This window comes from Dendrobates tinctorius, unplaced genomic scaffold (assembly GCF_039654945.1).
Source record: "Dendrobates tinctorius isolate UK_male_01 unplaced genomic scaffold, ASM3965494v1 ptg000017l, whole genome shotgun sequence".
In the NCBI taxonomy this organism is placed as follows: domain Eukaryota; kingdom Metazoa; phylum Chordata; class Amphibia; order Anura; family Dendrobatidae; genus Dendrobates; species Dendrobates tinctorius.
Genome location: NW_027361685.1, coordinates 19,090,943 through 19,116,150, shown reverse-complemented (window position 1 = coordinate 19,116,150; position 25,208 = coordinate 19,090,943). Strand labels below are relative to the sequence as shown.

The following is a 25,208-nucleotide window of genomic DNA, read 5'->3' as shown; positions in this document are numbered from 1 at the left end:
CACAGAGATACGGCACACAAAAAACTTGATAAGTAACATTTCCCACATGTTTACTCTACATCAGCACAATTTTGGAACCAAAATTTTTTTTTGTTAGGAAGTTATAAGGGTTAAAAATTGACCAGCGATTTCTCATTTCACACCATTTTATTTTTAGGGACCACATCACATTTGAAGCCACTTTGAGCGGTCTATATGATAGAAAATACCCAAAAGTGACACCATTCTAAAAACTGCACCCCTTAAGGTGCTCAAAACCACATTCAAGAAGTTTATTAACCCTTTAGGTGCGTCACAGGAATTTTTTGAATATTTAAAAAAAAAAAAAATGAACCTCTAACTTTTTTCCACAAAAAAAATACTTCAGGTTCAATTTTTTTTATTTTACCAAGGGTAACAGGAGAAATTGGACTGCAAAACTTATTGTGCAATTTATCCTGAGTACGCTGATACCTGATATGTGGGGGGGAACCACTGTTTCGGTGCATGGCAGAGCTCAGAATGGAAGGAGCGCCGTTTGACTTTTTCAATGCAAAATTGGCTGGAATTCAGATCGGACGCCATGTCACGTTTGGAGAGCCCCTGATGTACCTAAACAGTGGAAACCCCCCACAAGTGACCCCATTTTGGAAACTAGACCCCCCAAGGAACTTATCTAGATATGTGGTGAAAACTTTGAACCCACAAAGGCTTCACAGAAGTTTATAACGTACAGCGGTACAATTAAAAAATCATATTTTTTCCACAAAAATGATCTTTTCACCCCCAATTTTTATTTTCCCAAGGGTAACAGGACCCTAAAAGTTATTGGGCAATTTGTCCTGAGTACGCTGATACCCCACATGTGGGGGTAAACCACTATTTGGGGGCATGGCAGAGCTTGGAAGGGAAGCAGCGCCATTTGACGTTTTTGGCTGGAATTGAGATCGGACACCATGTCGCGATTGGCAAACCCCTGATGTACTAAAACAGTAGAAACCCCCCACAAATGACACCATTTTGGAAACTAGACCCCCTAAGGAACTTATCTAGATATGTGGTGAGAACTTTGAACCCCCAAGGGCTTCACAGAAGTTTATAACATACAGCCGTACAATTAAAAAATCATATTTTTTCCACAAAAATGATCTTTTCACCCTCAATTCTTATTTTTCCAAGGGTAACAGGACCCTAAATGTTATTGTGCAATTTGTCCTGAGTACGCTGATACCCCACATGTGGGGGTAAACCACAATTTGGGCGCATGGCAGAGCTTGGAAGGGAAGAAGCGCCATTTGACGTTTTTGGCTGGAATTGAGATCGGACACCATGTCGTGAGTAGAAAACCCCTGATGTACCAAAACAGTGGAAACCCCCCCACAAATGACACCATTTTTGAAACTAGACCCCCCAAGGAACTTATCTAGATGTGTGGTGAGCACTTTGAACCCCCAAGGGCTTCACAGAAGTTTATAATGCCTGGGCATGAAAATAAAAAAAATTGTATTTTTTCCACAAACATGATCAATTAGTCCCCAATTTTTGTATTTTCCCAAGGGTAACAAGAGAAATTGGACCCTAAAAGTTGTTGTCCAATTTGTCCTGAGTACGCTGATACCCCATATGTGGGAGAAAACTATTGTATGGGCACACGTTGGGGCTCGGAAGGGAAGTAGTGACGTTTTCGAATGCAGACTGATGGAATGGTCTGCGGGTGTCATGTGCGTTTGGAGAGCCCCTGAGGTACCTAAACTATTGAAACTCCCCACAAGTGTCCCCACTTTGGACACTAGACCCCCCACGGAACTTATCTAGATGTGTGGTGAGCACTTTGAACCCCCAAGTGCTTCACAGAAGTTTATAACGCCAGGGCGTGAAAATAAAAAAATTATATTTTTCCACAAAAATGATATTTTTGCCCCCAATTTTTTATTTTCCTAATGGTAACAGGAGAAATTGGACCCCAAAAGATGTTTTGCAATTTGTCCTGAGGAGGCTGATACCCTATATGTGGGGGTAAAACACTGTTTGGGCGCATGGAATAGCTTGGAAGGGAAGGAGCACCATTTAACTTTTTCAACGCAGAATTGGCTGGAATTGAGATCAGACGCCATGTTGCATTTGGAGAGCACCTGATGTGCCCAAACAGTGGAAAGCCCCAATTCTAACTCCATCCCTAACCCCAACACACCCCTAACCCTAATCTCAGCCCTAACCCTAGCCCTAACCCTAATGGGAAAAGGGAAATAAATACATTTTCTTTTTATTTTATTATTTTTCCCTAAGGGGGTGATAACGGGGGGTTTGACTTACTATTTATGGCGGTTTTTATGTTTGGCAGCTGTCATATGCTAAAAGACGCTTTTTATTGTAAAAATAGTTTTTGCATCACCACATACTGAGAGCTATAATTTTTCCGTATTTTGACCCACCGAGTCATGTGTGGTCTTATTCTTTGCGGGACGAGTTGACATTTTTATTGGTACCATTTTCGGGCACGTGACATTTTTTGATCGCTTTTTATTCTGATTTTTGGGACGCAGAATGAACAAAAACCAGCGTTTCATGAATTTCTTTTGGGGGGTGCGTTTACACCGTTCTGCGTGCGGTAAAATTGATAAAGCGGTTTTATTCTTCGGGTCGGTACGGTTACAGCGATACCTCATTTAGGTCGTTTTTTTATGTTTTGTCGGTTTTATGCAATGAAGACTATTTTATATAAAAAATAATTATTTTTCCATCGCTTTATTCTGCGAGCTAAAACTTTTTTATTTTTTCGCTGATGATGCTGTGTGGCGGATCGTTTTTTGCGGGACAAGATGACGTTTTCAGCGGTACCATGGATATTTATATGCATCTTTTTGATCGTGCGTTATTGCACTTTTTGTTTGGCGGTATGATAAATCATTTTTTTTTGCTTTGTTTTTTATTTTTATTTTTTAAGGGGTTCACTAAAGGGGTTAACAAATGGGACAGTTTTATAGGGCAGGTCGTTACGGACGCGGCGATACTTAATATGTGAACTTTTATTGTTTTGGGTTTTTTTTATTTCCAAAAAATGAATTTATTGGGGGAATATTTTTTTTTTTTTTCTAATTTATTTGGCGATTTTTTTAAAATTATTTTTACACTTTTTTTTTTTTTTTTTCCACTTTATTATATTGTCCCAGGTGGGACATCACTGTGCTGTGACAGATCACCAATCTGTCACAGACACTACACAGGTTTCCTCATGCCTGCGCTTTGCAGGCACTGAGGAAGCCAGCTCCCTGCAGGCCCCCGACGCCATCTTGGATTCGGGGGCCTGCAGGGAAGGAGCCCCCCGCAGCAGCGCTGCACATTGCGCTGCCGTGGGGGGCTCAGGGAAGCATGGAGGGAGCCCCCTCCCTGCCGATGCTTCCCTTTAACCCCCGGTACACCGCGATCATGTTTGATCACGGTGTGCAAGGGGTTAACGTGTCGGGGGCGGTCCGTGACCGCCCCTGACACATTGTGCTGGGTGTCAGCTGTGATAATCAGCTGACACCCGGCCGCGATCAGCGGCGCTCACCCCGTGGGCGCCGCTGATCGCTGTAGACGTACTATCCCGTCCATGGGCATAGGGGCCCGGGTCCCATGGACGGGATCAGCGTCGGACTGGCCCACCGGGGAGCCGGAGGATTCTCCGGTGGGCCCTGGCCCCTGCTGGCATACAGGGCCAGCAGTTGCCTTGGGCCCCCACTGCTCCAGGGGCTCCCAGCCAGTGCCACACAGCTGCTATGGGGGCCCTGCCAGCGGAGCAGCAGCGGGTGTCAGGAGGCAGGAGCCCCTGTCCCAGCTACTAAAGAGAAATGAATATTCACTGCGAAGCAGTGAATATCATTTCACTCTCGGTCTCCACTCCCCGGGGCCCCGCCCCCAGCCTAGGCAGCCGGCCCCGCCCTCAATTGCAGTGGAAGAGAGAGCGTCTCTCTCCCATCAGTCCCCTCTGCTCCTGACTCACAGCCGGTGCGCGATGACGTCACCATCGTGCACCCGCTGTGTGTCTGGCAGATGGGACAGCTCCTGAGTCTGAAGCCGGCATCAGCGTGGGAGCGAGGAGGAGAGGTGAGTATTGTGATTTTTTTTTATCTATCTCTATATCCATCTATCTCTATATTCATCTATCTTATCCATCTATCTATCTATCTCTATATCTATCTACAGTATCTCTATATCTATCTATCTCTCTATATCTCTCTATTTCTATCTGTATATCTATCTCTATCTATATCTCTCTCTATATCTATCTATCTCTATATCTATCTATCTCTATCTATCTCTATATCTATCTCTATATCTATCTCTATATCTATCTCTATATCTATCCCTATAGCAATCTCTCTATCTATCTCTATCCATCTCTATCTGTATATCTATCTATATCACCATATCTATTAATCTCTCTATTTCTATCTCTAGCTATCTATATCTCTCTATATATCTCTCTCTATATCTATCTATCTCTATTTCTATCTCTAGCTATCTATATCTCTCTCTATATCTATCTATTTCTATCTGTATATCTATCTATCTCTATATCTGTCTCTATCTTACATATAGAGATAGATATAGAGATAGATTTAGATAGATATAGATAGATAGATAAAGAGATAGATAGATATAGAGATAGACTATCTATATCTATCTCTGTATCTATCTATCTCTATACCTATCTATAGCTATCTATATCTATCTATATGTATATTATCTTTATATCTATCCATCTATCATCTATCCATAGATCTATTTATCCTTTATCTATCTATCCATCTATCTATTATCTTCATATCTATCTATCCATCGATCTATCTATTTATCCCCTACCTATCTATCTACCTATCTCTCTCTCTATCTATTTCTATATATCTATCTCTATATCTACAGTATCTATTTATCCATTATCTATCTTCTATCTATCTATTTATCTAGTGTTATACCCTATGAGGGGGCAGCATTATATTCTATGAGGAGGTACATTATACCCTATGTGGGGGTGCATTATACCCTATGAGGGGGGCAGCATTATACCCTATGAGTAGGGGAAGCATTATACCCTATGAGGGGGCAGCATTATACCCTATGAGGGGGCAGCATTATACCCTATGAGGGGGGCAGTATTATACCCTATGAGGAGGCAGCATTATACCCTATGAGGGGGGCAGTATTATACCCTATGAGGAGGGCAGCATTATACCCTATGAGGGGGCAGCATTATACCCTATGAGGGGGGCAGTATTATACCCTATGAGGAGGCAGCATTATACCCTATGAGGGGGGCAGTATTATACCCTATGAGGGGGGCAGTATTATACCCTATGAGGGGGGAAGCATTATACCCTAAGAGGGGGGCAGCATTATACCCTAAGAGGGGGGCAGCATTATACCCTATGAGGGGGCTACATTATATTCTATGAGATGGCTGCATTATATTCTATTAGGGGGCTGCTTTATATTCTATTAGGGAGGCTACCCCAACTCCTGCTACATAACTAAGACCTGTACTGCCTTATATATACCCTGATATTAGCGCGTTTTACCGCACAATTGGTGGTCTTGTATTTCTTTCTATGTAGCTACATAGTGGGCCCCAAGAATGATTTTCTCTGGTGGGCCCAAGGTGTTCCAGTCCGACGCTGGACGGGATAGTACGTCTCATGTCAGAAAGGGGTTAAGGGATCTGTATATGGAGTCTACAAACTACAGTGGGGAAAATAAGGATTTGTTACGCTGCCGATTTTGGGGCTAAAGTCACATTTTTGTGAGGAAAAATAGTAAAATTGTCATTTTTTCCTTCCACATTGCTTAAATTCCTGTCACACTGTCCGAATTCAGAAATTGTCCTGTCAGAAAGGAGAAAACAGGGAGCGAAAGGGTTAATAGGACTCACAGGAGGAACCGGCCCAGAAAGCAGAAGATCCAGGAGTGTCCGCCACATATATGACTGCTCTGTGCACAGGACCTGTGATGAGGTCACAGGAGGGGAGGAGTCAGGGGTCACATGATCAGGGGCCTCAGTGTGTGCAGGACTCAGTGTGCTGGAGCGTTCCCGATAATCAACTGTGTGTGTCGCGCTGTGTGATAGTCACAGCACCTGCATGGAGGGCGACACATGCAGCTGATTATCGGGAGCGCTCCAGGGATCCGGGGTCCCGATGCAGCTATTCGGTAAGTGATATTAGCCAATAACAACTTCTCCGAGGATAGTCGCTCATCTCTAGTAATAACAGCTCAAAGAAATTCACCAAACTTTTCATTAAGTTTAGTAAGACGCTATTAAATATTGAGCACCAGCGGGATGAAGCATTGACAGCGGCATGTAAAAGTGTGGGCGCCCCGGGTCAAAATGACCGTTATTGTGAGCAGCAGTAAGATGAAGATGAAATGATCTCTAAAAGGCCGAACCTCTAAGATGACACATGGCCTTTGTATTTTATGCAAAAATAATAATAAGAATAAAAATATATATAGAGAGACACATTTATTACAATTTCATAATTACAGCTGTATAATGAGGCCCAGGCTTTATAGTGAAGGGACAGGAGTGAGGGCCTGTTCCCAGGACCTACAGACTGAGGAAAGGGATAAAAAGCCTTCACTAGACCCCTGTACAGCTGTATAATGAGGCCCAGGCTTTATAGTGAAGGGACAGGAGTGAGGGTCTGTGCCCAAGAGCTACAGTCTGAGGAAAGGGCTAAAAAGCCTTCACTAGACCCCTGTACAGCTGTATAATGAGGCCCAGGCTTTATAGTGAAGGAACAGGAGTGAGGGCCTGTTCCCAGGAGCTACAGTCTGAGGAAAGGGCTAAAAAGCCTTCACTAGACCCCTGTACAGCTGTATAATGAGGCCCAGGCTTTATAGTGAGGGGTCAGGAGTGAGGGCCTGTTCCCAGGAGCTACAGTCTGAGGAAAGGGCTAAAAAGCCTTCACTAGACCCCTGTACAGCTGTATAATGAGGCCCAGGCTTTATAGTGAAGGGACAGGAGTGAGGGCCTGTGCCCAGGAGCTACATTCTGAGGAAAGGGCTAAAAAGCCTTCACTAGACCCCTGTACAGCTGTATAATGAGGCCCAGGCTTTATAGTGAAGGGACAGGAGTGAGGGCCTGTTCCCAGGAGCTACAGTCTGAGGAAAGGGCTAAAAAGCCTTCACTAGACCCCTGTACAGCTGTATAATGAGGTCCAGGCTTTATAGTGAAGGGACAGGAGTGAGGGCCTGTGCCCAGGAGCTACAGTCTGAGGAAAGGGCTAAAAAGCCTTCACTAGACCCCTGTACAGCTGTATAATGAGGCCCAGGCTTTATAGTGAAGGGACAGGAGTGAGGGCCTGTTCCCAGGAGCTACAGTCTGAGGAAAGGGCTAAAAAGCCTTCACTAGACCCCTGTACAGCTGTATAATGAGGCCCAGGCTTTATAGTGAGGGGTCAGGAGTGAGGGCCTGTTCCCAGGAGCTACAGTCTGAGGAAAGGGCTAAAAAGCCTTCACTAGACCCCTGTACAGCTGTATAATGAGGTCCAGGCTTTATAGTGAAGGGACAGGAGTGAGGGCCTGTGCCCAGGAGCTACATTCTGAGGAAAGGGCTAAAAAGCCTTCACTAGACCCCTGTACAGCTGAATAATGAGGCCCAGGCTTTATAGTGAAGGGACAGGAGTGAGGGCCTGTTCCCAGGAGCTACAGTCTGAGGAAAGGGCTAAAAAGCCTTCACTAGACCCCTGTACAGCTGTATAATGAGGCCCAGGCTTTATAGTGAAGGGACAGGAGTGAGGGCCTGTTCCCAGGAGCTACAGTCTGAGGAAAGGGCTAAAAAGCCTTCACTAGACCCCTGTACAGCTGTGTAATGAGGCCCAGGCTTTATGGTAAATGCTAGACTGTATGGGCTCCTTCCAGGTGTGATGTCAGCTCTGGGGGCGTGTCATACCAGGGGGGCGTGTTCTGACAGCAAAGGCAGGAAGAGAAGACGCCATTACACGTGTCTGTACCTTCTGGTGCAGAGAGAGAAGCCTACATTACATACTGTCTTGGCTGTCTCTCTGATGCCGGCGTCTGTGAGCAGTGTGGAGTTAGGTCAGCCGCGTCGGTGACAGACAGGAGGGTTTAGTAACAGGTTGGTGTCTTCTTAGATGTTTGGTTGATGAGGCTGATACTTGGGGCTAACTAGTGGGATTTGGGGGCTTACCTGGGAGCTGTTGGGCTCCCGGAGGGGAGGGGGGGATTAATGCACGCTGGTGGGGTCTGGGGGGGTTAATGCACGCTTACGGGGTCTGTTTAGGGTCTGGAAGGGTTAATGCTTGTGGGGTCTGCTTGGGCTCCCAGAGGGGTTCATGCATGCTTGTGGGGTCTGTTTGGGGCAGGGGGCTTGGGGTATATAATGCACACTTGTGGGGTCTGGTTGTACTTCGGGGGGTACTAATGCATGCTTGTGGGATCTGGTTGGGGAAGGGGGGTGGGGTGTTAATCAGGGCTGTGGAGTCGGTAAGCCAAATCTGCGACTCCGACTCCTCAATTTCCCTTACACCAACTCCGACTCCACGACTCCGACTCCCACACATATTGCTTATATTTAAGTGAAAAATTTATTGTAGTACAATGTGAACCTCAGACATTTAATCATTTTTATGATCCAATAATCAAGATATTTATATAGAACAGAATATATATTGGTGTACTACCCGGTTTTCATTCTTTTTGGTACAGATATGATATGGATAGACAGATATGGATAAATGGATAGATAGAGCAGATTTCTAATCTGCTTTTGCTATTGAAAACATTATCTATGAGCTCAAAAACCTTTCAGGTGATGCGGTTTTTTAAAAAGATGATCAGCTTTTGCAACTGAAAAACGTATCCTCAAAAAACACAGGGAAAACGCTGTGTGTGAATGTAGCCTTAGATCAGGAATATAACAGCCATTTATAGGACATTTCATAACTTTCCTAAAATCCTATGAAAAAATATTCAGCACATCCTGCATTGAATTACTGTACCCAATTTATTATATATTTTAGGAGTCGGTCCATTTTATACCGACTCCAACTCCGACTCCGACTCCACCAAAATGAGCACCGACTGACTCCACGACTCCGCAGCCCTGGTGTTAATGCACGCTTGTGGGGTCTGGTTGTACTTTGGGGGGTTCTAATGCATGCTTGTGGGGTCGGGGTGGGGGGTTAATGCATGCTTGTGGGGTCTGGTTGTACTTTGGGGGGGTTCTAATATATGCTTGTGGGGTCTGTTTGGGGGGTGGGGGTTAATGCACGCTTACGGGTCTGGTGGGTTAATGCATGCTTGTGGGGTCTGGTTGTACTTCGGGGGGGTACTAATGCATGCTTCTGGGGTCTGTTTGGGGCAGGGGGTGGGGGTTAATGCACGCTTGTGGGGGTCTGGTTGTACTTGGGGGGGGTTACTAATGCATGTTTGTGGGGTCTGGTTGGGGGTGGGGGTTAATGCACGCTTGTGGGATCTGGTTGTACTTCGGGGGGTACTAATGCATGCATGTGAGGTCTGCTTTTGGCTCCCAGGGGGGGTTAATGCATGCTTGCAGGGTCTGTTTTGTCAGGGGGGTGGGGGTTAATGCACACTTGTGGGGTCTGCTTGGGCTCCCAGGGGGGCTAAGGCTGGCTTGTGGGGTCTGTTTGTCCTGGGGGGGGTTAATGCACGTCTGAGGGGTCTGGTTGGGTCTCCGGGGGGGGGGGGGTGTTAATGCATGCTCCCGTGGTCTGGCTGGGTACAGGGTGTGTTAGTGCACGTTTCTGGTGTCTGCTGGTCCCGGGAGAGAGGGGTTAATGCACGCTTGTGGTGTCTGGTAGTCCCGGGAGAGGGGGGTTAATGCACGCTTGTGGTGTCTGGTAGTCCTGGGAGAGGGGGGTTAATGCACGCTTGTGGTGTCTGGTAGTCCCGGGAGAGGAGGGTTGATGATGCACGCTTGTGGTGTCTGGTAGTCCTGGGAGAGGAGGGTTGATGATGCACGCTTGTGGTGTCTGGTAGTCCCGGGAGAGGAGGGTTGATGATGCACGCTTGTGGTGTCTGGTAGTCCCGGGAGAGGAAGGTTGATGATGCACGCTTGTGGTGTCTGGTAGTCCCGGGAGAGGAGGGTTGATGATGCACGCTTGTGGTGTCTGGTAGTCCCGGGAGAGGAGGGTTGATGATGCACGCTTGTGGTGTCTGGTAGTCCCGGGAGAGGGGGTTTAATGATGCACGCTTGGGGTGTCTGGCAGTCCCGGGAGAGGGGAGTTAATGATGCATGCTTGGGGTGTCTGGCAATCCCGGGAGAGAGGGTTAATGATGCACGCTTGGGGTGTCTGGCAGTCCCGGGAGAGGGGGGTTAATGATGCATGCTTGTGGGGTCTGGTTGGGGGTTAATGCACGCTTGTGGGCTCTGGTTGTACTTCGGGGGGTACTAATGCATGCTTGTGGGGTCTGCTTGGGCTCCCAGGAGGGTTAATGCACGCTTGCCGTGTCTGGTTGGGCCCCGGGGGGGGTTAATGCACGCTTGCCGTGTTTGGTTGGGTCCCGGGGGGTTAATGCACGCTTGCCGTGTTTGGTTGGGTCCCGGGGGGGTTAATGCACGCTTGCCGTGTTTGGTTGGGTCCCGGGGGGGTTAATGCACGCTTGCTGTGTTTGGTTGGGTCCCGGGGGGGGGTTAATTGGGTCCCGGGGGGGGTTAATTCACTCTTGCCGTGTTTGGTTGGGTCCCGGGGGGGGTTAATGCACGCTTGCCGTGTTTGGTTGGGTCCCGGGGGGGGGGGGTTTAATGCGCGCTTGCCGTGTTTGGTTGGGTCCCGGGGGGGGGGGGGGGGTTAATGCACGCTTGCCGTGTTTGGTTGGGTCCCGGGGGGGAGGTTAATGCACACGCAGGGTTGGGTAGTCCCGGGGGGGGGGTTAATGCACGTTTGTGAGGTCTGGTTGGGCTCCCGGGGGATTAATGCACGCTTATGGGTTCTGGTTGGATCTCAGGGGTTTTTAATGTACGCTTGTGGGTTCTGTTTGGGTTTCTGGCGGGATTAATGCATGCTTGTGGGGTCTGGGTGGGCTCCTTACTGTGGGGGGGATTATTGCACGTTTTTGTGGTTTGGTTGGGCTCCAGGGGTGGTTAATGCATGCTTTTGGGGTCTAGTTGGGCCCTGGGGGGGTTAATGCACGTTTGCGGGGTCTGAGTGGACCCTGCATTAACCCACCCCAGAAGCCCACCAGATCCCACAAGCGCGGAGGGTTTAATTCACACTTGTGTGTCTGGTTGGGCTCACGGGGAGGGGGTTAATGCATGCGTTTGTGGTCTGGTGGGCTCCTTGGGGGTCTAATGCAGGGCCCAACCAGACCTCTCAAGCATGCATCAACCCTTCCCCGGGGCCCTACCAGACCCCACAAGCATGCGTTAATCGACCCCCAGAAGCCCAACCAGACCCCACGAGCGTGCATTATCCCCAGTAGGGCCCCCCGGGGACAAACAGACCCCACAAGCGTGCATTAACGCCTCCTGGTCTGGTTGGGATCTTGGGACGGGGGGGGATTTAATGCGCAATTGTGGTGTCTTGGGGACTTGATGCTAGGGCGAAGGGGCCTGTCTGCATCTGTTGTGACTTGAAAGGGGTGGATTTATTTTGGGGTAGGCGCTCGACTGGTAGGGCTTTTTGTTTGGGGAAGAGGTGCCATCTGGTGGGGGTTTATACTTTCGGGGGATGGACATCCGACGGGGGATGGACATCCGATGGGGGTTTATGATGGGGAAGCTGGACATCCGATGGGACTTATGCTGGGAGGGGGTGGACGTCCGATGAGGTTTATGCTGGGGAGGGGTCAGGGGTCGACGTTCGATGAGGTTTTATGCGGGGGGTGAATGTCCAATGATGGTTTTATGCTGGGAATGGCATCCAATAGGGGCTTAAGGGGGGTGGACGTCCGATAGGGGCTTAGGCTTAAGGGGGTGGACGTCCGATAGGGGTTTATGCCGGGGGGGGTGGACGTCCGATGGGGGCTTATGCTTGGGGGCGTGTGGACGTCCGATGGGGGCTTATGCTTGGGGGCGTGTGGACGTCCGATGGGGGCTTATGCTTGGGGGCGTGTGGACGTCCGATGGGGGCTTATGCTTGGGGGCGTGTGGACGTCCGATGGGGGCTTATGCTTGGGGGCGTGTGGACGTCCGATGGGGGCTTATGCTTGGGGGCGTGTGGACGTCCGATGGGGGCTTATGCTTGGGGGCGTGTGGACGTCCGATGGGGGCTTATGCTTGGGGGCGTGTGGACGTCCGATGGGGGCTTATGCTTGGAGGCGTGTGGACGTCCGATGGGGGTTTATGCTTGGGGGCGTGTGGACGTCCGATGGGGGCTTATGCTTGGGGGCGTGTGGACGTCCGATGGGGGCTTATGCTTGGGGGCGTGTGGACGTCCGATGGGGGCTTGTGCGCTTGGGGGCGTGTGGACGTCCGATGGGGGCTTGTGCGCTTGGGGGCGTGTGGACGTCCGATGGGGGCTTGTGCGCTTGGGGGCGTGTGGACGTCCGATGGGGGCTTGTGCGCTTGGGGGCGTGTGGACGTCCGATGGGGGCTTGTGCGCTTGGGGGCGTGTGGACGTCCGATGGGGGCTTGTGCGCATGGGGACGTCCGATGGGGGCTTGTGCGCATGGGGGCGTGGGGACGTCCGATGGGGGCGTGGGGACGTCCGGTGGGGGCGTGGGGACGTCCGGTGGGGGCGTGGGGACGTCCGGTGGGGGCGTGGGGACGTCCGATGGGGGCTTGCGCGCGTCCGATGGGGGCTTGCGCGCTTGGGGGTGTGTGGACGTCCGATGAGGGGTTTTGCTTGGGGGTGGAGGGTGCATGATGGGGATTTATGCTTGAGCGGGCATCTGATGGGGATTTATGCTTGGGGGAAGGGAGCATTTGGGCTTTGATGGGTTTATCCTGTGGGGTCCACTGATTAGTGTGAGGTGGAGGTTTATGATTGGACAGGGGGGGGGGTTACCCTGTGTGGCCTTCTGGTTGGTGTGCGGGGTGGTTAATGCTTCATTTGGGCACACAAAAAGCTATGTTTGTATGCTGCTTATGCTTGGAGGGTACACCACCAACTGGCATGAAGCTAATCCGTTTTCGCTTAGTGTCAGTAGGAGGCAGACATGGGTCCGGACCACCCAGGCTGGTTTCTGCCTTAGGTCTTGATTTTTTTTATTAATGATTTCCCTTTTTCTTTCAGATATGGCGTTTAAGGGCGACAGAGTGGAGTTATCACTCTGATCTCCCACCTAGAATTGTCACTACCATATCATCTGTGGTCTACGAGGCAGGGCCCTAACACATCAAGAGTGTTTGCGGTTTTCCGGCGGACAGTCCTTGCCACTAATCCCCCTACCCTCTCGCCCCCCCATATCCAGATAGAGTAGGGAGGGAAGACAAATCCCGTTACCTGCCAGTCGCCTGAAAGTCTGTGTAAAGGTTAGGATTTGAAATCTTCAGGACAGGTATATCCTACCAGGCAGTGAGGGGGCTCCATTAAAAAAATGAAGGGACAAGACAAATATGTCCTAGTTTTCCCCTGAGCAATATGGACATCTCCTGGGGAAACCTTCCTATTCATGCGGCCTCCACGTTTGACAGAGGCTCCTGCGACCCTACTCTTAAAAATCCAGGCTCTCGTCTAGCCTCTGGTGGCCGGGCCACACCACCTGCGCCCTGAACAATCATGCACGCCAACTTTCTAGTGCTTCCTGCCCTCTACCTATCAGGGTAAGAGTACTTTTCTTCGGCAACAGAAGCCTAAACTCCTGCTTCCCAAGAGGTGCACAGTCCAATTGTGGTTTCGGAAATGTTCAGTCCAAAAAAGCAACCAACAGGACAACTCTCCTACCCGCCAGGAAAAGAAACCTTCCTTCAGGCCCAACCCCCTCCTGGCGTCCACAAACCCATCAGCGCTGGTCTACTACGCCTGGATCTAGCAGACTCCCTTTGGCATGACGGGGCGTTCCCACCTTGGATGTCTCTCAGGGTTGGTTGCTGTCTCCTTCTATTCAAGGCTGGTATTATGGTATCTGGTCCTAGACACCGGAAACAGGCCATGGGGGGCCGAGCCACAGATCCATCAGTCCTGCCCGCATGCACCAACAGCATATTACAGTTGTACAATACATAAGAAATGCATTGCATGAAACAAGCAAAATTTTTCAATGCAAAAAAATGCACTTTTATAAAATTAAAGGTTTCTATATATGTAAGAATGTTATTTAGCCAATATTTCTGTAAGTAAAAGTCTGAGATTTCTGTGGGAAATCTTAATTTGTTCCTCTTAAACTGGTTCTGAATGTAAATAAAACACTGCTCTGATCTCCATGTTGTAATTTAGCCTTTTATTTCATGCATGGACAAGCCCATGATGCATCTGTGTAACACATGGAAGGTACTGTAATAACTGGGTTAGGCTAGTTTCACACTAGCGTATCTACACGCAGTGCACGGCGCCCCCTCTGGTCATCTACTATCGCACATCGCTGCATGCCATCTGCGCCCCCTATCTTGAGCATAGGGTGCGCAGACTGCGCTAGTAGGATTTTGCGTGCGCTGCGCTCTTTTTGACTGTGCGCCAAGCGCCCCAAAATGCAACATGGTGCGCTCGGCGCACCGTCAAAAGGGCGCAGCACACGCAAAATCCTACTAGCACACAGTCTGCGCACCCTATGCTAAAGGTAGGGTGCGCAGATCGCATGCAGTGATGTGCGATAGTAGGAGATGACCGGAGGAGGAGGGGCTTAGTGGCGCCGTGCGCTGCATGTAGATACACTAGTGTGAAACTAGCCTTAAACAGGTAAACCACTTTTGAGACAGTGAAGTTCACTTGTACAATCTGCATAGATGTAAACCTGCCTAAAGGGAACATGTCACCAGGATTCCCCATAAAAAACGATACAAACTGGTGTGCATGGAGCGTGTAAGCGCACGTTCACACTGGCCACTGAACAGAAAAAAAACACAAACATGATTGAATACCCTGCAGTAAATGGCACAGTGCGTGAAAATAATATAGGAGATTTAGTTAACATGTTCTTTATTAAAAAAGCCAAAGCCATCCCACCACTTCACGGTGACGTAATTGGGACAGTCCTAACTAATATTAAAAACCTTACCGCTTTGTCCTGTGATGTGCTTGTGGATAAGGACTGAGAAGGATTAGGCCCAAATAGTGGACACAGGAATGGGAAACCACATCAATATATAAAGGGTTTTAATATTAGTTATCACTGTCCCAATTAGGGTCACTGTGAAGTGGTAGATGGCTTATGGCTTCTGCATTTTTTTTAAATCGAGCGTGTTACCCAAGTACCTTATATTTTCATGCATTATTGCTGTTTACTACAGGGTATTCAATCATTTTTATGCCCCCCCCGTATAAAGTACTACCACTACCTGTATGTCGCCATATACAGCATTCTAGAATGCTGTGTATATAGTACGACCACTACCTGTATACCCTCTATATACAGCATTTTATAAAGCACGTCCACTATCTGAATGCCCTTATATATACACACAACATTCTAGAATGCCAATCTGCATAACTTTGTTTTTTTTTTTTGTTTTTTTTTATTAGATTTGCCCTTGGGGCACCCCCATCCAATGGGCTTCGCTTGTCTTAATCCGGTGCCTCCTCCTATCCTTCTTTGAGTCGACGACGCGTCCTAAGTGCATCCACACAGTGTCTTACATCGCGCTTCGGTGCAGACTTCTCTTTGTGCTTTGCAGTACTTTGCTTTGTGATCGGCAGGGCAGAGACGTGTTCCTGCACCGAAGCATCATGGGGGAGGTTGTGTGGATGATGTAGGACGCATCATCCACGGGAAGGAGGACTGTACTGGAAGAAGAACAGTGACAAACACAATACCAGACCGCCCTGTAGGTGAGTATAAGATGTTCACATTTGCCTCAGACCACACGTGAGGACGTTTCGAGACCGTGCCTCAGACCACACGTGAGGACGTTTCGAGACCGTGCCTCAGACCACACGTGAGGACGTTTCGAGACCGTGCCTCAGACCACACGTGAGGACGTTTCGAGACCGTGCCTCAGACCACACGTGAGGACGTTTCGAGACCGTGCCTCAGACCACACGTGAGGACGTTTCGAGACCGTGCCTCAGACAACACGTGAGGACTAGAGTTGAGCGACTTTTGGTTTTTTAGGGTCGCGTTTCGTTTCGTGAAACCCGACTTTTCCAAAAGTCTGGTCGAGCAAGATCGTCTGATTATAGGGAAAAGTCGGGGTCGTCCCGAAACACGAAACCCAATGTAAGTCAATGGGGAATAAAAGTCGGCAGTGAGAGGACAGGAAACACACCTACAGTGCCCATTTGAATGCCAAAAGCATCAATTCTTCTTACTTAAGCTTGTCAACCTTAATTAACTTCATAATATAAGTTACGCACTGAAAAATGGGGGTTATTTGGCTAAAGTTGTGGGGGGGGGGGGGGGGGGGAGGGCTGGCTGCAGGTTTTCATGTGCCCTGGGCGAAAGAGCGCCCCTTTAACACATACCACAACTCATCATGCTCCGATACGGCAGATAAATAGCTGTATGGTACAATGAAAAATACTTCACTTTTTACATCTCATGACGAGGCCCATCTATTTCTCCATACAGAATCATTGGTCCCATATAATGTTTGAAACAGTATATGATGAGCTCCACATAATGCTACAGTATATGTTGGTCCCCATGGATGAAGCTCCACTGTCTTATGGGCCCAAATAATGCTCCAAACATAATGGGCCCCATTTCTAATGCTCTAGTGTATAATGGGCCCTGTAAATGCTGCTCCAGTGTCTGATGTCCACCTTTGGAATGTTCCAGTGTATGGTGGGCCCCATCTATCATTCTCCAGAGTATAGTGCTCCCCAAAAATTGCTGTCCCAACATTGAAAACAATCAAATAAGTCTCCTCGCTAGGGAATCCCTGTACTTGTCTGGACAGGTGCTGTAGCTTGCTTAACAGCTCGCCAGCCGTTCTCACGCCCAGTATGGATTGCACGTGATTGCACAAAGGTTAGAAAGGGTACCGTATCCCTGGATAACATGTATGGATAGCGTACACATTCAAAATATATGTCTCAGGAGGCAGGCTCAGACGGTGTTAGCCCCAGTATGGATTGCACAAAGGTTAGAAAGGGTACCGTATCCCCGGATAACATGTATGGATAGCGTACACATTCAAAATATATGTCTCAGGAGGCAGGCTCAGACGGTGTTAGGCCCAGTATGGATTGCACGTGATTGCACAAAGGTTAGAAAGGGTACCGTATCCCCGGATAACATGTATGGATAGCGTACACATTCAAAATATATGTCTCAGGAGGCAGGCTCAGACGGTGTTAGGCCCAGTATGGATTGCACGTGATTGCACAAAGGTTAGAAAGGGTACCGTATCCCCGGATAACATGTATGGATAGCGTACACATTCAAAATATATGTCTCAGGAGGCAGGCTCAGACGGTGTTAGGCCCAGTATGGATTGCACGTGATTGCACAAAGGTTAGAAAGGGTAACGTATCCCCGGATAACATGTATGGATAGCGTACACATTCAAAATATATGTCTCAGGAGGCAGGCTCAGACGGTGTTAGGCCCAGTATGGATTGCACGTGATTGCACAAAGGTTAGAAAGGGTACCGTATCCCTGGATAACATGTATGGATAGCGTACACATTCAAAATATATGTCTCAGGAGGCAGGCTCAGACGGTGTCAGGCACAGTATGGATTTGACGGCCCAGATTACACAGCGGAGGAGCAGGGAGAGGTAAAGATTGCAAATGCTGGGGCCCTGCCCAAGCAAGGCGGGCCCACTCGTGGGCGTCGGTACTGGCACTGGGCCCCTCATAGTACAGCGGTGTGTCTGACGGCGGGTGTGCACCACCACCGTCAGAGACACTTGATTGCACTATGAGGGACCCTGTGCCAGTGCCCGCGCCTAAGAGTCGGCCTACCCACCTGTCCAGGGCAACGGCACTCGCACGGTGTCGTGCGCTAGGTGGTGACCCCGGCCATGGGGGGGGGGGGGGAGGCAGCACAGTTAGGGAGTTTTAGAAAGTGGCATATGTTGATGTTGGACATTCAGCTGATGCAAAAGGCGAAATAGGTGAAGTACCAGGAAGAGGTGGACCAAAGCAAGCCATTTTTCTGTCACCCTATGTGTCATCAGGGGAAGGTGGGACAAAATCCTTGGAAACCCATGCGTGGTTCATTTTAATGAAGGTTAGATCATCCACATTTTGGGTTGACAGACGGGTCCTTTTTTCTGTCAGGATTGATCCAGCTGCACTGAAGACTCTTTCCGATAGCACACTTGCAGCTGGGCAAGCGAGCTCCTGTAAGGCATATTGGGCCAATTCAGGCCAGGTGTCCAGTTTAGCGGCCCAATAGTCAAAGGGGAATGACCTGTGTGGGAGAACATCGATATGGGAGGAAAAGTAGTTTGTAACCATAGTTGACAACTGCTGTCTCCTGTCACTTTCCATCGATGCAGTATTACCAGTTGTGTGAGCGGTATTTGAAAAATCAGTCCACAACATTGTCATGAAACCCCTGTCTCCAACGCCACTTCTGCTGTGTGCACCACGAACACCTCTGCCAAGCTGCCCCCGGCCCGTACGGCTCGTGTGAGAACCATCACCGCTGCTGTGTGCTGGGAATGCCTCAAGCAACCGATTTACCAGAGTTGCTTGTTTATTAGCCAATATTAGGTCAAGGTTCTCCTGTGGCATGATGTTTTGTAATTTGCCTTTATAGCGTGGATCCAGGATGCTGGCCAACCAGTAGTCGTCATCGTTCATCATTTTGGCAATGCGGGGGTCCCTTTTTAGGATCCGCAAGGCATAATCTGACATGTGGGCCAATGTTCCCGGTGTCAATGATGCACTGCGAGTGCTGGGTGGAGGAGCACTTTCTGGCAAATCCACATCCCTCCAGTCACGCACAAACCCTGTACCAGACCTTGCCACGCCAACATTTTCACTTGCCCCACGAGATGCATCCTCCTCCCCTAAGTAATCATCCCCATCCTCCTCCTCCTCCTCTTCTTCCTCCACCTCGTCCAGGAGAGGTCCCTGAGCAGACAATGGCTGAATGTCATCAAGGATTCCCTCCTCCTCTTCCTCCTCATCAACATTGGCTGCAGACGCCTGCTCCTTAAGGTGCGTCAAAGTTTGCATGAGCAGACGCATAAGTGGGATGCTCATGCTTAGGATGGCGTCATCTGCGCTTACCAGCCGTGTGCATTCCTCAAAACACTGAAGGACTTTACAAAGGTCTTTCAGCTTCGACCACTGCACACCTGTCAACTCCATGTCTGCTCTCAAAGTGCCTGGCCGTGTATCCTCCCACAAATGCATTATGGCCTGCCTCTGCTCGCACAGCCGCTCCACCATGTGCAGGGTGGAGTTCCACCTTGTTGCAATGTCGATAATGAGGCGGTGGTTGGGAAGGTGGAGCAATCGCTGCAGCTTCTGCATACGAACGGAGTGTACAGGCGACCGGCGGATGTGCGCGCAGTCTTCGCACCTTCTGGAGCAGGGCTGTTAACTCCGGATAATTTTTGAGGAAGCACTGCACCACCAGGTTCAAGGTGTGAGCCAAGCAAGGTATGTGGCTGAGTTTTGAAAGGTCTATGGCTGCCACAAAATTACGCCCGTTATCACTAACTACCTTGCCTGCCTCAAGATGTACACTACCCAGCCATGACTCAGTTTGTCGCTTCAAGTACTCGGCCAGCACCTCGGCGGTGTTTGGGCGACAGACACACATCATCTGCAACACAACCTGCTGACACTTTCCACTAGCTGCTCGATAGGGGGACACATCGTGTGCAACAGTGGCAGCTGCAGATGGAGTGCTCGTACGACTGCGCTCTGTGGACGAGCTTTCGCTTCTGGAGGAGGGTCGAACGCCTACAGCCAACTGTTTCCTATACCGTGGGCTAGGCAGCACTGTCACACCACCGCTGTCCCCTGTGGACCCTGCATCCACCACATTAACCCAGTGTGCAGTGATGGACACGTAACGGCCCTGGCCATGCCGACTGGACCATGCATCAGTTGTGAGGTGCACCTTTCCGCTCACTGACTGCTTGAGTGCATGGACAATGCGGTCTTTCACATGATGGTGGAGGGCTGGGATGGCTTTGCGAGAGAAGTGGCGACTGGGTAGGTCATAGCGTGGTACTCCATAGGCCATGAGTTCGCGGAAAGCTGTGCTTTCCACCAACCGAAAGGGCATCATCTCAAACGAGATTAGTTTGGCAATGTGGGCGTTCAAACCCAGTGTACGCGGATGAGAGACTGAGTACTTTCTTGACCTACTCATAGTGTCTGGGAGGGTGAGCTGGACTTGAGAGCTGCATATGGTGGAAGTAGCGGTGGACAGGGCAGACTGAGAGAGGGTTGATGATGGTGATGGAGTTGGTGTTCTTTCTGATGGCCTAGAATCAGTCTTTCGTTGATATAACAGTGGGATTCCCTGACTGCTGTGGCCTTGCAACGACACCTCAACATTTGCTGCTGTGCTAACCGGTGGGCTTACAGTGGAGGAAACAATGTAGCGTTGCTGACTACCTTCGTTGTGATCAGTTGCACATGTGGCACTTGAGGTTTGGTGTTGTGTCCACGCTTGCAAGTGCATGCTGGTTAAATGTCTAAGCATGCAACTGGTATTCAAATTTTTCAGATTTTTCCCTTGGCTAAAGGTCTTTTCGCACTTCTTACAGATAACCTTGGCCTGATCATGAGGATTTTGTTCAAAAAAGTGCCACACTGCACTCTTCCTACTTTGGCAGACATTTTGCGGCCTAGCACGCTGTGATCTTTTGACCCTCTGGACAAGCTGTCCAGCAACTCTTTTGATGTTTGGAACCTGTCTTTGGAGTGCTCCGGGCCTGCCAGATAACAGCTGTTGTGATGTCGATGTCTGCTGTGGATGCTCCTCATCTGAGCTATTGGAAGCAGCACTCTCTTCCCCCAATGGATGCCAATCTGGGTCAACAACTGGGTCATCCATCACCTCCTCTTCTATGTCATGTGCACCTTTCTCTGTGTCACCGTGTATGGTGGTATAGTGTGCGGGAAGGGGCACCTGAGTCTCATCAGGGTCAAAATCTGGCTCTGTACACTGCGAGGACAATGTAGTGCTCTGAGTGAATGTACCAGCAGAATCATCCATCAGCGGCTGTGCATCAGTGCACTCCATGTCAGATTCATCTTGGCCTGGGTAATTCACCATTTGACTTGATAATCCAGGCATGGTATGTGAAAACAGCAGTATGGCCTGCGTCATCCTTCAATCTTGGTTGGGGTGAAGGACACAAGGAAAGGTGTGGTTCATGAACATGAGCCTCCAATGACGACTCAGTGCTTTTACTTTTTACAACTGAAGAAGAGGAGGCGATAGAGCTGGAGGCTGAGTCAGCAATGTAAGACAAAACTTTTTCCTGATGCTCTGCCTTTAAAAGCGGTTTGCCAACTCCTAGAAAACTAAGCGTTCGAGGCCTTATGTAGACAGACGATGACACAGGGTCAGCACCTCCTGCATTCGGTCCTATTTTGCTCTTGCCACTACCATCAGATCCACCACCAACACCATCATTACCAGCTGCCAACCCCCGCCCAATTCCACGGCCTCTTCCACCAGCCTTCCTCATTTTTGGTAGAAATGTAGACAAAATCCAACAAACTATATAGTAATGTAAAACAAGGTACAAGGTGTCTATAGGACAGGGGAGATTTAGAATTTCTGCACACACTTGTGGACAGTGGACACTTTTGGATTGTGTGAGGCCCACTGATATCTGAGCGCTATGTGACATGCTCGATGGCACAGCTGCCTGTGACCAAAGTGACGAGAGGATAATGGAGATTTTGAATCTCTGCGCACACTTTTGGACACTGGACACTTGTGGATTGTGTGAGGCCCACTGATATCTGAGCGCTATGTGACACGCTCGATGGCACAGCTGCCTGTGACCAAAGTGACGAGAGGATAATGGAGATTTTGAATCTCTGCGCACACTTTTGGACACTGGACACTTGTGGATTGTGTGAGGCCCACTGATATCTGAGCGCTATGTGACACGCTCGATGGCACAGCTGCCTGTGACCAAAGTGACGAGAGGATAATGGAGATTTTGAATCTCTGCGCACACTTTTGGACACTGGACACTTGTGGATTGTGTGAGGCCCACTGATATCTGAGCGCTATGTGACACGCTCGATGGCACAGCTGTGACAAAAGTGACTAGAGGATAAGGGAGATTGGATTGCTTTTAAAAAAGCAGTTTGCGGAGCAGTGGGTAAACAGCAATGCCAGCGTGTCAGGAAGCCTTAAAAGGCAGCCCAACAACCAACACCACTGATACACCACTATATAGCCTCCCCTTGCACTGCACACACAGTGACTTGTGTGTTGTGCAGGCCAAATCGCTAGCAGCAGAAGCAGTTTTTTTGTCTTCTTCCCTGCCTAACGCTCTCCCTACAGAATCAGCAGCAACCTCTCCCTATACTAAGATCGGCAGAAGTAAGATGGCGGTCGGCGTGCACGCCCTTTTATACCCCCTGTGACGCCCACCAAAGCAAGCCAATCACTTGCATGCCCTTCTGAAAGATGGTGGTGACCCGTGCCTAGGTCATCACGTTGCCCACAGTGTCCGTGGATCCTGATTGGCTGAAAAAGAGCGCAAAACAAACTTTTGAAACGCGACTTTGGCGCGTAAGTCGCCGACCTCGTGGCCGACCTCATCCTAGGGTCGGGTTTCGTTTCATGAAACCCGACTTTGCCAAAAGTCGGCGACTTTTGAATTTTTTCGACCCGTTTCGCTCAACTCTAGTGAGGACGTTTTGAGACCGTGCCTCAGACAACACGTGAGGACGTTTCGAGACTGTACCCGCCAGACATCAGACCACATGGGAGAACATTCCTACGTTGTGCCTGCCATGCCTCAAAGTGGCACAGAAAGCAGAGTAGAAAGTTGGTCATTGTATTTTAACCCCTTCATGACCAAGCCTATTTTGACCTTAATGACCAGGCCATTTTTTGCAATTATGACCAGTGTCCCTTTATGAGGTAATAACTCTGGAACACTTCCAACAGATCCTAGCGATTCTGAGATTATTTTTTCGTGACATATTTAGCTTCATGTTAGTGGTAAATTTAGGTCGATAATTTTTGCGTTTATTTGTGATAAAATCAGAAATTTGGCAAATTTTGCAATTTTCAAATTTTGAATTTTTATTCTGTTAAACCAGAGACTATAACATTTCCCACATGTCTACTTTACATCAGCACAATTTTGGAAACAAATTTTTTTTTTGTTAGGAAGTTAAAAGGGTTAAAAGTTGACCAGTGATTTCTCATTTTTACAACAAAATTTACAAAAAAAAAAAAAAATTTTTTTAGGGACCACCTCACATTTGAAGTCACTTTGAGGGGTCTATATGGCAGAAAACACCCAAAAGTGACACCATTCTAAAAACTGCACCCCTCAAGCTACTCAAAACTACATTCAGGAAGATTAGTAACCCTTCAGGTGCGTCACAGGAACTAAACCAACGTGGAAGGAAAAAATGGACATTTTAATTTTTCCAACAAAAATTTTAGCATCAATTTTTTTTTTTTTTATTTTCACATGGGCAACAGGATAAAATGGATCCTAAAATTTGTTGGGCAATATCTGAGTACATGGATACTTTTTTGGGTGCACAGCAGGGCTCAGAAGGGATGGAGCGCCATTTGACTTTTTGAATGGAAAATATGCTGGAATATTTAGCGGTTGCCATGTCGTGTTTGGAGAGCCCCTGTGTGCCTAAACATTGGAGCTCCCCACAACTGACCCCATTTTGGAAACTAGACCCCCCCAAGGAACTTATCTAGATGCATAGTGACCACTTTGAACCCCCAGGTGCTTCACAAATTGATCCTTAAAAAAAATTACTTTTTTTCACAAAAATTTTCCTTTAGCCTCAGTTTTTTCATTTTCACATGGGCAACAGGATAAAATGGATCCTAAAATTTTTGGGGCAATTTCTCCTGAGTGCACGGATACCTCATATGTGGTCATAAACCACTGTTTCGGTGCATAGAAGGGAAGGAGCTCCATTTGACTTTTTGAATGGAAAATTACGGTAGCTCCAATCGTTATTGGACGCCATGTCACGTTTGGAGAGCCCCTGTGTGCCTAAACAGTGAAAACCCCCTACAAGTAACACCATTTTGGAAACTAGACCCCTTAAAGAACGTATCTAGATGTCTAGTGATCACTTTGAAACCCAAAGTGCTTTACAAAAGTTTATAACAGCAGTGAAAATAATCTTTTTTTAATCAAAAATGATTTTTTAGCACGCTACTTTTTATTTTCCTAAGGGTAATAGGAGAAATTAGCCCCCCAAAGTTGTTGTGCAATTTGTCCTGAGTACGCTGATACCCCATATGTTGGGGTAAACCACCGTTTGGACACACGTCGGGGCCTGGAAGGGGGTGAGCACCGTTTGACTTTTGGAAAGCAAAATTGGCTGGAATCAATGGTGGCACCATGACGTGTTTGGAGACCCCCTGTGATGTGCCTAAATAGTGGAAACCACTCAATTCTAACTCCAACCCTAATCCCAATACACCCCTAACCACAACCCTAACCCCAACACACCCCTAATCCCAACCCTAACCCCAAAACACCCCTAACCCTAATTCTAACACAAATTCCATCTGAAACTCTAGTTGCACCCTAACCCTAATTTCAACCCTAACCATAATGGAAAAATAAAAATATGTTCTTTATTTCATTATATGTGGCTACCTATGGGGGTGATAAAGGGGGGGTTTATTTACTTTGATCGCTGTTAAAGTTTGTCACAGTGATCAAAATGAATGAATGAAATCTGCAGCCGCAGATTCTGGTGGGCGCACTGCGCATGCGCCTGCCATTTTCTAAGATGGCAGTGCCCATGATCTGGGACCGCGGGACACCGGGAGCAGCACTTGGAAAGGTACCAGGGGGTGGGAGGGGAGGTGATCGGAAGGTGGGGGGAGCAGATGATGACAGCGGCAGCCGATCGCTACTGTCATTCAGCGGCGGGGGGCAGATCAACCCCGTTAACCGTGTGGGGGGGTCAGATTGGTGTCTTCAGCCATGTTCGATGCTACTGCAGCATCGGCCATGGCTGGTTTGTAATATTTCATCAAATTTCATTGATGAAATATTACTATCGC

At 48.6% G+C, this 25,208-nt stretch overlaps 1 protein-coding gene and 1 long non-coding RNA gene across 3 annotated transcripts in view; one reads left to right on the top strand and one right to left on the bottom strand.

Moving 5' to 3' along the window:
- LOC141082329 (oocyte zinc finger protein XlCOF8.4-like) overlaps positions 1–25,208 on the bottom strand; it is a 65,830-nt gene that overhangs the window by 20,738 nt on the left and 19,884 nt on the right. The window lies entirely within an intron of this gene.
- Positions 7,882–14,305, top strand: LOC141082328 (uncharacterized). The gene is made up of 2 exons (XR_012230502.1): positions 7,882–8,095; positions 13,176–14,305. It is a non-coding gene; the product is annotated as an uncharacterized lncRNA (long non-coding RNA).